Source organism: Petaurus breviceps, unplaced genomic scaffold (assembly GCF_028583685.1).
Source record: "Petaurus breviceps papuanus isolate PSGF00001 unplaced genomic scaffold, PetGlider_PUasm1.0 582, whole genome shotgun sequence".
NCBI classification, from domain to species: Eukaryota; Metazoa; Chordata; class Mammalia; order Diprotodontia; family Petauridae; genus Petaurus; species Petaurus breviceps.
Window position 1 is genome coordinate 2,368,377 of NW_027186390.1, and position 17,330 is coordinate 2,385,706.

Below are 17,330 nucleotides of genomic sequence, written 5' to 3' on the forward strand. Positions count from 1 at the left end.
TTTTTTTTGCTATTCCAGCGCACATAATTATTCTTTTTTTATTAATCAAGGAGCATTGTTTGCCAGGCCAAAGCTAACCTCATCAGGCAGACACACAGACAGTCAGTCATTCGGGGCTGCCACAGGGAGGCCTTCACCAGGGCCTCAGGGTTTGGGGGCAGCAGGCCGGGAGAAGCGCCACTGTCAGTCCTACTGTGTGGCCCCGAACGGGTAATACTGTGGGAACTCGTGGATGATTTTGAGAGCGTCGTTGTAGAGCCGGAGGTCGAAGCTGCTATTGTGGTCTCTGAACAGCAAGTAGGAAGCGCAGGAGATGGTGGCCTTGGCCATCACTCTGCCCACCACCTCCAGGATCCCGGAAATCTCCTCCTCCAGCGGCTCCGCCAGCTCCACCGTGACCTGCTGGCCTTCTCCATCCGACAGAACGAAGAACTTGCCGCTGGGGTGGATCTTCTCCAGCCGGGACGTCCCACAAAGCACACGGGCCGGTCGATGAAGTGCGCCACATGCGCGGCTCCGATCCGCGTCCGCGGCAGCTCCAGCATCTCCGCCATGGCGAGCTTGGTTCATATTTTCAAAGGTTTGTTTTAAGAGATTATCAAATTCATAGGCTTACTAAGTCTTGTCATTTAGATATATGTTTCGGTCTGGGAAAAAAAAAAGCAGAAATATTGGCAAGAGTGGATGTGGATTCTACATCAAAAAGGAAACTTTTATCACTCAACTAGAACTCTAAATTATCAAAACTAAAAAACAATATTAACCATCTCTTCTTATGGCTAAATATAAAATATTTAGCTAAATGAAAGTATTGCCAGACAAGTCACATGCCAATGCCTCTAAACCAGTAAGCAAACATGTTATCTGTACTCTAGTCGGAAATCATATACGTGTGTATGTATATGTATGTGTATACATATGTACATATATATACACATATGTCTATTTCATTTTTAGCTTTTTTTTTTAAATGTAAGCCCTGAAATGATCAGCAAGATATCAATTCATTTGCAAATATTCTTGAATCTTCAATAGCTTTTATCATTTCATATTTTTTGCACTCAATGGGTACTAATGGTATAAGTTCTATTGTAGGGTTCTCTGAAATTTTTCAGCTTTAAGATTTCACATAAACACATTCTTATTCCTTAGTATCATTTTAGAGGTAGAGGATAAGTGGGAAGAGCCATTTAGTTGTAAAGGGCTTTTAATTCTACTTCTACAATATTTTCTGCCTCGTCTTTCTCCTTTCTGTCATCTTTGTTAAGCCCTCATCCATTTTTTTTTTTTTTGGTGCAGGAAGGGATTATTGTAATATTCTACTAATTTCTGATTTCCAACTCTCCTCTTTTCAATCCATCATTCAAAGACTGACAAATTACTCTTTCTAATGTTCATGTCTAACCATGTTCCCATTTCACACACCCCTGCCCCTTTCATGAATCCTTCAGGAGTTCTCTGTTGTTTATATCATAAAATACAAGCTCCTTTACTTGCCTCTCTTTTAAGGCCCTCCACATATGTCTCCAATCTACCTTTCCAGCCTTATGTCACACTACTCAACTTCATACAATTGACTTTCCAGACAAACTGGAATATGCATTGTTCCCCATAACTTCCTACATTCCTTTGGTTTCATATGTTCACTTAGATCTTCTCATGCTTGAGATGTGCTTGCTCAATATCTTCATTCATTAAAACTTTCCTCTTCCTTCAAGGCCAAATTCATGTGTCATCTTATTCATTCAGAGATTCCTGTTGCCCCCAAATAAGGTTGCTCTCTTCTGCCTCATTTTTTAAGGATTATGCTTCTCTACCCTTTTGTCCTTATAAAATCATACCATCTATTATAGTGGTAGTTCAATGTAGTGCATAGGGAGCGGGCCTTGGAACAGTAAGCCCTCGGTTCAGGACTTGCCTTTGACATATATAAGCTGTGAGATTCTGGCAAACCACTAAACTCCACCTGTGCCTCTAAACAGAACTGAAGTTAAAATAAGTTGCCTGTCTTTATCAGTGGAAGAAGGTTCTGCTTTGGGAGTTCCTTTACTTGATGAAATCACAGGTAGAAACCAAAATATTACTTATTTGATTAAATGTGACATCATCCTATCTCCCCAGACGCTAAACTTTGCAAATACAAAGAACATGCCATTTTTTTTTCACCTTTTTCACTCTATTATGAAGCATAGAGCCTTGCAAAATTATGTATTTAACAAATGTTTGCTGTTGAATTGAATTCCTTCACTTGGGTCTACAAGCCTTATCAGTCTGGCATAAGTTAATTTGATTGGTTTATTTTTCAAAAATTGTGTTAGCTTTTATCTACTTACAAATTATCTTCATTTACAGTGTTATATCACTGTGAGCTTGCCAGAGACTGCACAGAAAAACATCCCAAGAGGAAGTAATTGCTAAGTATTTTAAAATGCTATAGGAACAAATTAACATTTCTTTCTCTCTTAATGTAAAGCCACAAATGTTCCTTTCCATAAACTGCCAATAAACTTACCTTAGAAGGGAAATTAATTTGCAAAATGCCTCTTAAGAATTTAGATACTTAAAAGGGAAGGAAAAAAAAAACCAAGCACACTAATAGAAATGGTCTGTCTTAAATGGAACCAACTTTTTTAAAAGCCTAATTTTCTTACCATGCTCAATGTTTAAATGGCATCAATGGAGAAAAATTATTTCAGGGTTGTTTGCACAGCTGGAAATGATATTTAAATTCAAATGGTTAATGTAAACCTTATTAAAAAAATCCCTTAAACTATTTCAGTTTTACGGAAAGGTGAGAAAAATCAAATGATTATTTAATACATAAAACACATTGTGGTTTAATGAAAAGAGTGCCCAGGTTAGAGGTAAGGAATAGCATATTTTAACCCCATCTTTGAGACTTACTGCATTGTATTTTATACTTCATTTCCTCCAGCTGCAACATTAAATGGAAGATAACTATGTCTTCTATAGCTCCTATCCATTCTTAATGCAAACCAAGAGCAAAAGATTATAAGAGTGAATCATTGTTTTGGAATTAGAAAAAAACATTAGTAGCCAACTAGCCCAAACCTCTACCAAACATATACTCCATGCACAACATGCCCAACAATGGGTTATCTTGCCCTTACCTGAAGACTTCCAGTGAGGAAGAACCCCAAGGCTATTTTGGAAAGCTCAGATTGTAGGGACCTTTTGTCCTTTCCTTATACCTATCCTGAATTTGCCCTTACACCTTGGTCTCTCTGCTCCAGGTACTACATTGGAGCCAAACAGAACAAATTTAATCTTTCTTCCATGTGACAACCTTTCAAATATATAGATGATTTATTTTCTTCCTTCTCTCCCAATGTGTCTTTACTTCTTTAACCCAAATAGTCCTAGCTGCATCAAGCAATCTTGACATAGCATGAACTTGAGGTGTGTTACCCTCCTCATTTCCTTCCACTGGGTTATCTATTATTAATCAATATCTTTACTAAAGTCTGATATCCATAATTAAACACAAAAGTTTATTTACAGTCAGATCATGAGTAGTTACATAGAGACTAAGTCATCCTTAATACTTGACAATATGTCTTGGTGATACAGCCTAAAATATCATTGCTTTTCTTGCCTTGAGTTTGTAGCTCACTTGCAGTTCCCTCACCCCCACCCAATTTATTTTATAATAACTTTCTAACCATACTTCACCCATCTGAAAATTGTGAATTTGATTTATTCAATCCAAGTGTAATGAATATTTATTTTGTCTCTTGTATTAAGCATCCTTATTGGCTTTGTGTTATTTTCTAATCTGATAAGCATGACGTTTATACATTTATCCAAATCATCAGCAGAAATGTTAAACAGCTCAGGGCCAACTAAGCACATATTGCTGTATTGGCATGGAGTGATCAATGAAGTTATTTTAGTCTATACTTTCAACCAACTTTGAATCCATTTAATTATGCTTTCAGCTTGGCCACACCTTTTTATTTTTCCCATAAGAAAGTAGAGTTTTAAATATTTTTTTATTATTAAACATTATCTACAGCTTACTTCTCTCCAGTATTTTAATAATCTTATCAACTGATATAAGTTGTGTTTGGCATTCTCTTTTGTTTTTATCTTTCATTCTATTATTTGAGCTTGACAAATATAAAAAAAGAATTTGTAAATATTCATATATATGTAAAATGTATTATATGTGAATCTATGAGTCTATAACATGCAGATTACTTTAAAAATAATTACATTTGCCATAATACCAATACTTTCCTGCTTCTCTGCATTCCATCTGAACTTTCATCTAAATTTAAGTAGTTCATCACAAATATTTGTTTCTTTTCTTTTTAAATTATTTTAACTCTCCCTCATGACTCACACACTTATGAAATCTCTCTCTTGTAATATGTAAGTATAGTCAAGCGAACCAATTTCATTTAATGGTTGTATCCAAAAATGTATATTTTATTCTGTGCTTACTGCATCATCTCCATCATGAAACAGAGGAGGCATGTTTCAACTTCAGATTTTTTTAAGACATGATGATCATTACTCTGATCAGAGTTCTTGTCTTTTATAGTAGTTTTATTTTATGCTATTATAATTATAGTTCTTAGTTCTTTTCCCCAAAATAAAATCTCTATCAGATCTTCAAATAAGTCTTCCCAGATTTCTCTGACTCTATACCTTTCACAATTTCTTGCCACACAATAAGAAAAAATATCTTATATGATGTTAACATATGAGAGTTTTCCATCTGTCTTGGAACTCTTCAGGTTATTTCCAAAATAAGTATTATTTATCAAAGGTTATTTCCAATTTAGTAATGTTTTGTGTATAATGTCTAATTACTTTCAGAAATGTTAGAACTGTCAACAGTTCATTAGTATGCCTGTCCTTCCACAGTTCATCTAATAATCATTATTTTCCTTTCCTATCATCAGTAGGGGTATGAGGGAAAACCTCAAAGTTGTATTAATTTATATTAATTTCTCTGATTATTAGTGAATTGAATTGGAGAATTATGTTTGTGTACAGCACATATTTCTTCTTTGAAGAACTGTTTATTCCTATCTTTGACCACATTTCTATTGTTAACTAGTTCTTGTTCTAATGTATTTGTACCAATTCCCTATGCATCTTTGACATCCAATTTTTATCAAATATGATTGTTTTGAATTATTTTAATGGTCACCTTCTCTTCTAATGCTAATTTATATAAAACATTTTAATTTGGTTTCATGAAAATTGTCAATCTTCTTTTATTATAAATATTTTTTTCCATAAAGAACCCCCAGACATCCACAATTGTGAAAGTCATCCCTTCCTTTTCTCCCCAATTAATTTATATGTATATAGGCATATTGTAAAGCCATGCATGAGCAGCTTTCCAGAGGACTGTTGCAGTGAACAGCTTTCAAGGTTCTGATTACACAGTATAGTGAACTCTATTTATTCAATAACAAATCAGAGCAAAACATTCACAGAAAATCAAGGTACAGTATTCACAATGTTACAACTTTATCACAGAAAATCAAAATACAGCATTCATCATGTTACAACTCAACACCTTATCACTAAAATGGCCACAAAGATTTCCCCAAAGTGGTCACAAAGGTTTCAACAAAGTACAAGCATTTAGTAACTCATTCATCCAATCACCCTTAAGGATGCACAAAGTACAAAAGTCAAGGTTCTTCACCCATGGGGTGTAATTAAGTTACAACTTCAACAGTCACTACTCAGTACCCTCTTAAGGGGTAGTGGAAAGTACAAAAGCCATCCATCCCAGATCACAAGTAAATTATAATTTCATCAGTCACTACTCAGTATTCTATTTCATCATTCACTACTCAGTCAATTTCATCAGTCACTACTTAGTACCCTGGAAAGGTCTTTTCATCTTGACTTGGGGCAGCCTTTCAGCTTCCATGTTTGCTCTTCCATGGTCCCAGCTCCTGCCTGAATCTAACCAACTGCCACCTGAGTTCAGAGGCAAACAGCTCCCAGCTCCTTGTCCAGCTCTCTGTTCAGTTCCTGCTCCACATTGGAGCTCACAGTTTCCAGTCCATCTCAAATCCTTCAGTCCCTATTCCTGGGAAGACAAGGCTTAACAATGCCACAAGAACATTCATACACATTAACAAAGACACAACAACATTTGTACAAAATACCAGCGCTACAGTCATGCTTCCTCAGTCTTTGGCAGCTCCAGCTGGCTCTTTAAAGACTTGCCACCACAAGTCTGAGTTCTCTGTCAGTTCTTGGTTCTCAATTCTCAGTTCAGTCTTCAGTAGTAGCAGGCCAGCCTCCAGATGCTCACTGAGAGAAATTCTTTCTCTCTCTGTCTCAGGCAGGAGTTTCCCTGCCTCCATGATACTTACCCCCAGGAAATTCTGTCTCAGTTCTCAATTCTCATTCCTGTTCTTAGTTCTCAATTCTCAGTAATGGCTTGTAATGGCAAGCATGGAAGAAGTTCATACTTTGTTTCAGCTATTGAATTAACACCTTTTTTTTCAGTTCAAGTTTCTTTTGAGCCTTGTATCAAGTCATTTAAGAATCAAAATGTGTGAACACCACAATTTGTGAACTCCAGATATCATGAACTCCCAACAAGAAGGGGAGGAGCTAATGACCATATATAAGGAGAGAAGCAGGGTAGAGACAGCAGAACTGAGAAGAGGACTCTTGTGGTGGCAGAGTCAGGAAGGATAAAACTTGTGGTATCCTGGCACTCTGTTTGTCTGCTCTGTTTGTGTTAATGTTTGTTTGTTATAGTCTGTCCCAGAAGCCCTGGGACCTTACTGGAAGCCCTGAATGAGGATTTTCTGGTTGTATGTTTACACAAGTCCTGGAGGAGGATTTGGGAGGTCCTGGGACTTTACTGATGATTTGTGCTGACCTCTTGGACCTTGTTTGTGGGTCTGTGTTGATTTCTATGTTTATTGTTTGTGGTGAGTATTCAGACCTTGTTGGTGGGTCTGAGTTGATTTCAGAGGCAGATAGTGAATTGATGATGATGATGGCAATGTATATGAAAATTATTGTGGTTCTGTCAAGCTTTGTCTTTCCTGAAACAGGAACTGTGAAGGATTTGAGGTGGACTGGACACTGTGAACTTCAATATGGAATGGGAATTGGACAAAGAGCTGGACAAGGAGCTGGACAAGGAACTGGGAGCTACCTGCCTTTGAACCGAGGTGACAGTTGGAGCTGGGATCATGGGAGAGGAAACATGGAAGCTGAAAGCCAGCCTCCAGTCAAGCTGAAAGAAGACTTTACTTGGATACTATGTACTGAGAAGATTATGATTTACTGTTACTTAGGGGTGGAGAACTTTAACTTTTGTACTGTGATTGAATTAAGAGATTTTGTGATTGAGTAAATGAGTGTACTTTTTTTAAAACTATGTGACCACTTGGTGAATACTGTGTGGCCATTTTAGTGATAAGTTGTTGAGTTGTGACATGGTTAATGCTATATTTTGGTTTTCTGTGATGTTTTAACATTTTAATGTTGTATTTTGATTTTCTATGAATGTTTTGCTCTGATTTATTATTGAATAAATAGGGAGCTCACTATACTATGTAATCAGAATCTTGAAAACTTTTCACAGCAGAAGTCCTCTGGAAAGCTGCTTGTTCATGGCTTTATACACACACACATACACACACATGCCATTTGGAGTTTATGTGTTATTGATATGACATTTCGATCTAAATTCTAAACCTAATTTCTAACACACTGCTTTCTAAATTGCAAATAATTTTCATCCATCCTAAACACTTAGCCTAATCATTGCATCTTATATGCATTGTGCTACTTATTGCTTCTGTGTTTTATGTAATTAATATCTTCTTTACATTCTATTTCTATTTATTAACTTGTAACAAATGTGATGTCGGTGAGGTACTTAAAAAAACATTTTCATTACTTTTTGAGAATATGTTGATTGTTTTTTCCTTCAGAGGAATTTTGACATTTTTTTCATTGTTATTCTTTGGCATTTTGTTTTCATGTGGTAATTTAGTTAAGATTGAATTGTCATTTTTAATCATATCAACATCGATATTTTCTTTATATGTTTTTTTTTAAGAATATTTTGTAATTGTTTTCATTTAATTGCAATTTGAATCTTATGGATTCACCTTATAGGCATTTTAAATGCAATTGATTTTTCAATCTCATTCTGCTGGGTTTTATTAGTAATGTACAAGAATGTTAATATTATTTGTATGTTTCTTTAATACCTTACAATTTTATTCAAATTATTTTTTTCAAGTAATTTTAGATAACTATCTAGGGTTCTCTAATTAAACTTCCATATCTTTTGCAAAAAAAGAATAGTGTTATTTCTTCTTTCTGTTCATTCCCTCAAATTTTTCTCATCTTATTGATATACTTAGCATCTCTAGCACTATATCAGATATCAGTACAAAGAAGGGATATCAGTGCTTTATCTCTGATCTTATTAGAAAACCCTTAGTATGTTTTCCTTAAAGATAATGACAGGTCTAAGTTTTCTATCTACACTATAAATCAAAATAAAAAGGTCCACTTATTTCTGATTTTTAATTTTTATTTCTGTTTTAAAATGTCTAATTTTTAATTCTGATATTTAATTTAATATTTTTTATATCTCATCAATGGTAGTTATATTTTAAATAAGATTTTTGTTTTTGTAGTTAGTCAATGAGAGAATTTTTGTCTTGTCTATAATTCTAGTTTTCCCAACATTGAAATCTGTATTATTGATATAAACACAAACTTATAAGTTTATAATTTCTTTAATAAGTTATTTGTAGCAATATTTTCTTCAATATTTTGTGTTGATATTTATTAGGAATATAGGACAATGGTGTCCCTTCTTTGCTTTATCTTTCTCTAATATATCTTAGCTATTCTTTGAATATTTTATAGATTTAATTTGCACAGCTTCCTTTTCCTAGATCCCTCCTTTCCTGAAAAGTTGCCCATATTTTCATTTATTTCTTTCTTAAAAACAAACTTGACATTGTGTTATATACAGTATTTTTGTTCGTTTATTATGAGAATTTTACACATTTATAAATGTTTTTCTACTTCATTTCATACTTATGAACATATGCATACATACATATATAAAAATACATACATATATGTGTATGAAAATAGTTTCTAATGCTTTCTTTTACTTTTGATGTATTGTGTTTTATAAGTTTTTATTGGCATTTTCTGTTTCTGGTATCACCATAGTCAACCATATGTCCTTCTTCATTCCTCCTTAAGAGCCATACTATATCATAAAGAGCCATGACCCGTATGACTTCAGAGAGAAAATAAAGTCAAAACCATACATCAATACACTGAAAATTTTTGAAAACATTTACAGTGATAGCATCTCTGAACCTCAAATTTCAGTGGAGGGGTAGGTTGGCGGTATATCCTCAAATCTCTTCATTTAAGTTCCACTTGATCTTTATAATTTTGTTCCCTTTATGTTTGATTTTTTTTGTTGTGTCAGTGATCTTTTAATTTACATTATTATAGTTTTATGTATATTTATTGTACTCTTGGTTTTGCTTATTTCACTGCATCAGTTCTAATTAAAATTGGCATGTTTTTTCTGTATGTGTCACACATAATTTCTTACAATACAGTAGTATTCTAATGCATTCAAGTACAACAATTTATTTAGCCATACTGATTGGCATCTGCCTTATCTGGAATTCTTAGCTTTTTTTTAAAGTGCTAGTATAAATATTTTGCAGTACGTGGGGACTTTCTTTTTTTCCTTGTTGATAGCCTCCTTAATGGAGTCTCTGGTTCAAAGGGTATGGATATTTTAAGTCACTTTATTTCCATAATTTCATTTTTCCCCTAAAATGGTTGTAATATTTCACTGCTGTTCAATAGTGTATTTATGTGCCTATCTTCCCAAACTCCACCAGCACTGACTGTTGTCATTTATTGTCATTTTTCCAGTTTTCAGGTTGTGAGATAGAAACTTTAGGGTTGTATTGCTTTACATGTCTCTTATTAATAATTTGGAGCTTTGTTCTATATGGTTGTGAAAACTTCCCAATTCTTCTTATAACTCTCTTATCATATTTAACCATTTATGTACTGAGGAATATCTATTATTATATATAAGTGTATATATCATATACATGATATTTAGCATGTACATTTTATACTTTATATAACTTAGATACTAAACCATTATCAAAGATATTTAATCCAACAATTTTTCCCCTTTTCTTATTGGCTTAAGATTATATCTTTTACTCAGAATTCTGAGAGGTATATGATCTATTTCACTTCTAATTCTTTTAATATTAAGCTCAGAAATCAATTTTGGAATGTACTGTGGTATATTGAATAAGATGTTTGTCTGAGTCTAATTTCTGCTAAACTACCTTGCTGCTTTTACAGCAAGTTATTATTATTGTTACTATTATTAATTTTAAATATGGATTTTCCCCTAGGTAATGTTTTCCACATTATTGAATACTGGATTATCGAGTTTTATTATTTCTGAATATCCCTTGTCTAGTTTGTTCTATTGATCTGTTACTCCATTCTTTAACCAATATCAAATGTTTCTTGATTTATATGACTGCTTTTTGAGGTATGGAAGTGCTATTCTCCTTTTATTCTTACTTCTTTAAATAATTTCTCTTGATATTCTAGATCTTTTTGTTTTTCCAAATAAATTTAATTATAATGTTATCTACTTTCTTAAAGTATTGCCTTGGTACTTTTATTGGTATATCTGTAAACATAAAAATTAATTTTGAAAGTATTGCTGTTTTTATTAAATTGGCACTAGTCAAGCACTAAATATTCTTCAAGCTATATAGGCTGTTCTTTGTTTCTTTCAAGAGTGCTTTATAATTGAATCTACATATCTTTTGTGTGCTTTGGTAAATTGGTTCCCAGATAGTTGATGCAGTTCATAGTTACTTGTAATGGTCTTTCCATTTCTATTATTGCTTCTTGTGCTTTGTTATTATCATGTACACACGCTGTTGATCTTTGAGGAATTATTTTGAAGTTTGAAACTTTTTTGAAGCTTTTATTGCCTCAGTTAGTATCTTTGCTGATTCTCTGGGGTTTTCCAAAGAAACCATCTTAGCATCTGCAAACACGAATACTGTTCTCTCCTCTTTTTATTCCTTTAATTCTTTTCTCTTATCTTATTGTTAATCAAATCATTTGCAGAACTATATCAAGTAATAATGGATAAAGTGGAAATCCTTGCTTTCCTTTGCTGGAAAAAGTATATCCTCATTAGGGGCAACTAGATGGTACATTATTCATCTGATAGAATGAAGGACCTCAAGTCAGGAAAATGAGTCTTCCTGAATTTAGATCTGTCCTCAGATGCTTACTAGCTATGTGACCCTAGGCAAAGCTCTTAACTCTATTTGTCTCAGTTTTTCATCTGTCAAATGAAAAGGAAACAGCAAACTCTTCAGCATCTCTGCCACAAAAAAACCCAAATAGAGTCACCAAGAGTCAGACATGACTTAAATGACTCAACAACCAAAACAACAACAGTATCCTCATGAAATATGATGCTTACTTTTGATTTTAGATTTATATTTTTTATGGTATTTAAAAGGGTCCTTCTTTACCCTTACTTTGTATGGTTAGCATAAAACAGTGTTGTACTTTTGTTAAAAGCTTTTTTTCTGCATCTACTGAGATGATCACATGGTTTTAATTGTTCTGCTTTTTAATATCATTAATTACGCTGATTGTTTTTCAAAGGTGAACTATCCTTGCATTCCTGGTACCCCACTTTATTATAATTAATAATTGGAGAATTGCTAGTGTCTATTTGATAAGATTTGTTTAAAATTTTTGAATTACTGTTAATTAATGATATTGACAATGGTTTTCTTTCTGTATTTTATCTTTCCCTGGTTTGAGTAGTTAGACTATATTTGTCTCATAAAATGAATCTCTTGTGAGTCTCAATTTTTGAGAATAATTTGTGAAGTATGAATACTGACCTTTAATGTTTGACACAATGCTCTTCAGAACCTTTCAGGTTCATGTTTATTTTTTTTCTTTAGTGCTTTCTTTGTAATTAGATCTCTTGTCTTTTCTGATAGTTGGTTATTTAAGATCTCTGTCTGGTCTCCTAATAGTTTTGCTATTTTATATTTTTGATAGTATTCTTCTATTTCTTTTGTGTTTTCAGTTCTGTTAGCATACAGCTATTCACAATATGTTCTGATTATTCTTTCTATTTCTTCTAGTTCTCTTATAATTTCGCCTTCTCCATTTGCTATTTTATTGATTTGATTTTCTACTCTTTTCTTTTTAATGAGGTTAACTAAAGGTTAATCAATTTTATTAGTCTTTTATAAGAACTAGATTTTAGTTATCTTCAATATTTCTGTTTTTTTTTGTGTTTCTAATTTTTCTGTTTCCCCTGCATTTTTATTCTTCTTTTGTGCTTGTTTCCAGTTTATTTATCATATTATTTTCAGTTTTTAAATGCACATTCAGCTCACTAATGTTTTTTTTATTTTGTTAATATATGATTGTAAGGATATAATTTTTCTCTCTGAATACTATTTTAGCTTCATCCAATAGTGTTGAGAGCCAAAATATTTGATTCAGCACTCAGATTATGTGGGGAGCAAAGGAGGCCTGATCCAGGACTCAGATAAAAATCTTGATAGTGTGCTCTAAATGGGGCCTTTTGAGATGCAGCTTTTTGTTAAGCTTGCTCCTGAGTTCTTTGAAATGGGTTACACTTAAAAGAATGCTATTTGAGTTTTGAGAGCAAAGGCTCTACCCCAAGACTTTCTTCACCTAGATATAAAAAATCCTTATCAAAATATCTATTCTGTGCTACTACCAGGATATAACAGACTAAGATAATGATAAGAAAACTTGAGTCCTGTTCATTTGTCTCATTGCTTTATAAAAATCTTGCCCTAAGTATCAATAAATGGAATTCATAGTTCTTTCTTTAACTACCCACATGGTCTGGTCATTTCTTATTCACATTTCTGATCATGCTTAGTGCTGGACACTGAGCAGCCCATGACACAATAGATTTTGGCATGTTGTTCCATCATTGTAATTTTCTTTTACATACTTAATATTTATTTATATTGTATTGTAGATTCATTTTTTATCTATTAATTATTTTGACTGTGTAGGACCTAAATTATTGTTTCATAATTCTAAGTTATCTCTTCAATTATGTGGGAGCAATTTATTATGGTTCTATATTCTTTAAAAATTCCTCAGGGTCCTCAGTCTCATCAAGTGTTCTATCATTTTCCTTTATTTTCCAGTATTGTTTCATATTCCTGAGCTTATTCCCTAGATCTGGAAGTCATATTTCCTTCTGTTGTTACTATTTTCCCTATTTATTATTCTATTTATATGTAAAGTGTTGACTTTTCTTTTTCCTGAAATATTTGATACTTTCAGAACCCCCCTTATTTTCCTTATTACTCATTTTCTGATTCTCTCTTCCCTGATTGCATTTTTCTTGGGGGCTAGTTCTCAAAACATCTTAGTCTCCTCCCACAGTAAACAATAAACTGATCTGTAGCCTCAACTGACTTTGGGGCAATCAGAATTGGATCCACTTAGATGCTTTGCTCTTTTTCTTAGTCTGAATGAAGTACATTTTCATGTGTTGTAAATTCAATTTCTCATTTTTTTTAAATTTTAGCATATGTATTCTCCTCTTTCTTTTAAAATTAAAATGGCCAAAAATTTTAGGTGCAGCCATGATGGCAGAGTAAAGACAGACTTGCCTGAACTCTGCCAATATCTTCTCTCAACAACTTTATAATAACCCCTCAAAATGAGTTCTGGAGCAACAGAAACCACAAAAGAAGGAGATAAAATACATTTTTGGGCCAAGATAACTTAGAAAGTCAGGAGGAATTTTTTATTTTTCTCACTGGAGTGAGAAAGGAACTGAGTTAAGTGAAGTTCAGACTTCAGAAAGTCAATAGAAGGCCTTGGGGCAATTAATTGACAGCACAGACTTCAAGAGCTCTCAGCCTACATAAAGTTAAGGGATAGAATTGGTTAGAAAGAGATTTCAGGGGAAATTTTGACACTGGGTGCAGCACTCTGTTCCATTGCCCAAATGCAATTCCAGATCACAGTTCCTGGGAAGAAGATCAAGTCCTGATCACTATTACAAGGCAAATAACAGTGATTGCAGTCAATTATAAACCAGAGCCCAGGGCAGGAGAGCAGTGAGTTTCTTGAGGTATTTCAGTCATATTGGACTCTCTGTGATCCCATTTGGGGTTTTATTGGCAACAAAATACTGGAGTGCTTTAAAACATTTTCCTTCCCTAGCTCATTTTACAGATGAGGAAGTGAGGTAAATAGGGTTAAAGTGACTGGCTGAGCATTACACAGCTAGTAAGCATCAAAGGCTTAATTTGAACTCAGATCCTTACAACTTCAGAGCTAGTACTCTATCTGCTATGCCACATAAATGCCTAATCTGAAAATAGGACAAAAAAGCCTGAAATTTGGGACAGAACCCACTTCACTGTGGGAGCAGAGCCCAAATTAGCATAAAGTTAAAAATCAAGGAATAGACTGGGAAATGAGTAAAACAACAATAACAATAACAGAAAATGGCCATGTAAAGTTAGTATAATGACCAGGAAGATCAAAACAAAAAATCAGAAGAAGACAACAAAGTCAAAGCTATTATATCCAAAGGCTCAAAAGAAAGTGTGAATTTGTGTCAAACCCAAACAAGAATTCCTAGAAGAGCTCAAAACGGATTTAAAAAATCAAATAAAAGAAATGGATGAAAAAAATGGGAAAAGAAGTCATGAAAAAAAAGAATCAACACATTATTAAAGGAGGTCCCAAAAATGCTGAAGGAAATAATACCTTAAAAAATAAACAAAAAAATAGAATAGGTCAAATGTTAAAAGAAGCACAAAAATCTACTGAAGAGGATTGAAAAACAGAATTAAACAAATGGAAAAGGAGACATAAAAGCTCATTGAAGAAAATACTTCTTTAAAAATTTGATTTTGACAAACAGAAACTGATGACTCCAGGAGACACCAAGAAAAATACAGCAAAATCGATGGACTTAAAAAATGGAAGAAAATGTGAAATATCTCCTTAGACAAATAACTGACCTGGAAAATATCTGGAAAAGTGATAATTTAATAATTATGCTACCTGAAATCCATGATTACAAAATGAACAAGACATCATCTTTCAAGAAATATTCAAGGAAGACTACACTTAAGTAATTGAACCAGAGGGTAAAATGGAAATGAAAAGGATACACCAATCACCTCCTGTAAGATATCCCAAAATAAAACTCCCAGGAATATTATTATTTTTTGAGCGGGGAGGTGAGGCAATCAGGATTAAGTGACTTGCCCAAGTCATCCAGGTACTAAGTGTCAAGTGTTTGAGGCCAGATTTGTACTCAGGTACTCCTGACTCCAGGACAGGTGCTCTATTCACTGTGTCACCTAGCTGCCCCTTCCCAGGAATTTTATAGCCAAATTGCAGAGCTCCTAGGCCAAGGAGAAAATATTGCAAGCAGCCAGAAAGAAACAATTCACATGTCATGGAGTCATAGTCAGAATAACACAAGATTTAGGAGCTTCTATATTAAAAGATCAGATGACTTGGAATATGATATTCTGGAATGCAAAAGTACTAGGATTTCAACAGATAATCACCTTCTCAGCAAAGTTTAGTGTAATCCTTCAGGAGAAAAATGGATGTGCAATGAAATAAAGGACCTTCAAGCATTGCTGATGAAAAGAACAGAGTTGAATAAAAAATATAACTTTAAATACAAAACTAAGAAGCATAAAAAGCTCAACAGGAAAGGGAACTCATAAGTGACTTAATGAGAATAAATTGTTTACATTTTTATATTGGAAGATGATACTTGTAACTCATGAGAACTTTCTCATTATTAGGGCAGTTAGAAGTAATATGTGTATGTGTGTATATACATATACATGTATAAATATTTACATATACATATATGGCAAAAATATGAATTGAATATGATTATTGACATCTAAAAAATAAAATTAAGGCATAAGAAGGAAGGATGCACTGGGAGAATGAGGAAGGGAGAGGTAGAAAGGGATAAATTATCTCATATTGTCATTTGTCCTTCATTCCAAAAAGGATCAATAACATCTCAAGTTTATGTCTTCACTCACACATGAATTGGATTAAGTGAGACAGAATTGCACAAATTCATCAGCCTCACTCTCCCTTCCAAAATCATCAGAATCCAGTGACAAAAATAAAATCAAGATGACTGATGATGGCTCAAAATTCAATGGATTCCTTGGCATCTTTGGTATCTCATCAAGCTCCAAATTCTCCACAGGGCCTGTTTCAGCTGTCTTCTTGGCCTTCAGAAGAAATTACTCTGATCTGCCCATTCTGTCAGGGAGAGTCTTCACTTACTTGGGGTAAATGTTCCACTAATTGACTAACAGGTTTAAGCCTATTGGTTACTCTTAGCCTGGTTTAGCCTGCTGGCTGAAATGGTTTTACTGGGTGTGGCCACTGTGCACACTGTAGCTTCTTGGAGCCACAGTTGAGAGTTGAGTGTCAGATGGACATCAAAGGTGGATGAATGACCCTGAAAAGGACTCAACAAACCCTCATACCAGAGGTGTTAGTTCTGCTAAACAGTCCATTTTAATGGTAACAGGAATTTTAAGATCTTCCCTGCCCCTTGTATTTGCAATCAAACAGGTACTTAGCACCTTGTTCCAAGTTCATGATTGTGTCAAGTATTTAGACCCATAACTTGTGAATCCCAAAGCAGGATGGACTTGTTGATGTAATAGGAAGAAGCAGAGCAGGGAAGAGCTAATACCATATATAAGGAAAAGCCCAAGCTGAGAGAGACCAGAACTGCTGGGAGCAAGCATCTGGAGACTGGGCTGCTACTGCTGGAAATAGAGAAGAAAATTAAAACCCAAACTGAGTACTGAGAAGAGAAATGAGAACTGAGGACTGAAGTGAAAATTGAGAAGAACTGAGAAATGAAAAAAAAGGAGGACTGGGAAAAGGCATGGCTGTGGTGTTGGTAATTTGTCGGTTTTGATGTTACTTTGTCAGATTTGTCTGCTGAAAGAGAATGGTGCTGTTGTTATCGAAGCCCTGGGACATTACTATTGGTTCAGAAGCCCTGAAAGAGAATTTTCTTGTTTTATGTTTAAAGAAATCCTGGAGGAGGGTCTTGCTGATGATTTCAGAGGTCCTCGGAGTATACTGATGATTTGTGTTGATTGCTCAGACCTTGTTGTTGAGTCTATGTTGATTTCACAGGCAGAAAGCAAATTGATGAC

General features: G+C 34.1%; 1 pseudogene; it reads right to left on the minus strand.

Annotated features, from left to right (window-relative positions):
• Nucleotides 1-189: 189 nt before the first annotated feature.
• On the minus strand, nucleotides 190-554 carry LOC138173422 (replication protein A 14 kDa subunit-like; annotated as a pseudogene).
• Nucleotides 555-17,330: the final 16,776 nt, after the last annotated feature.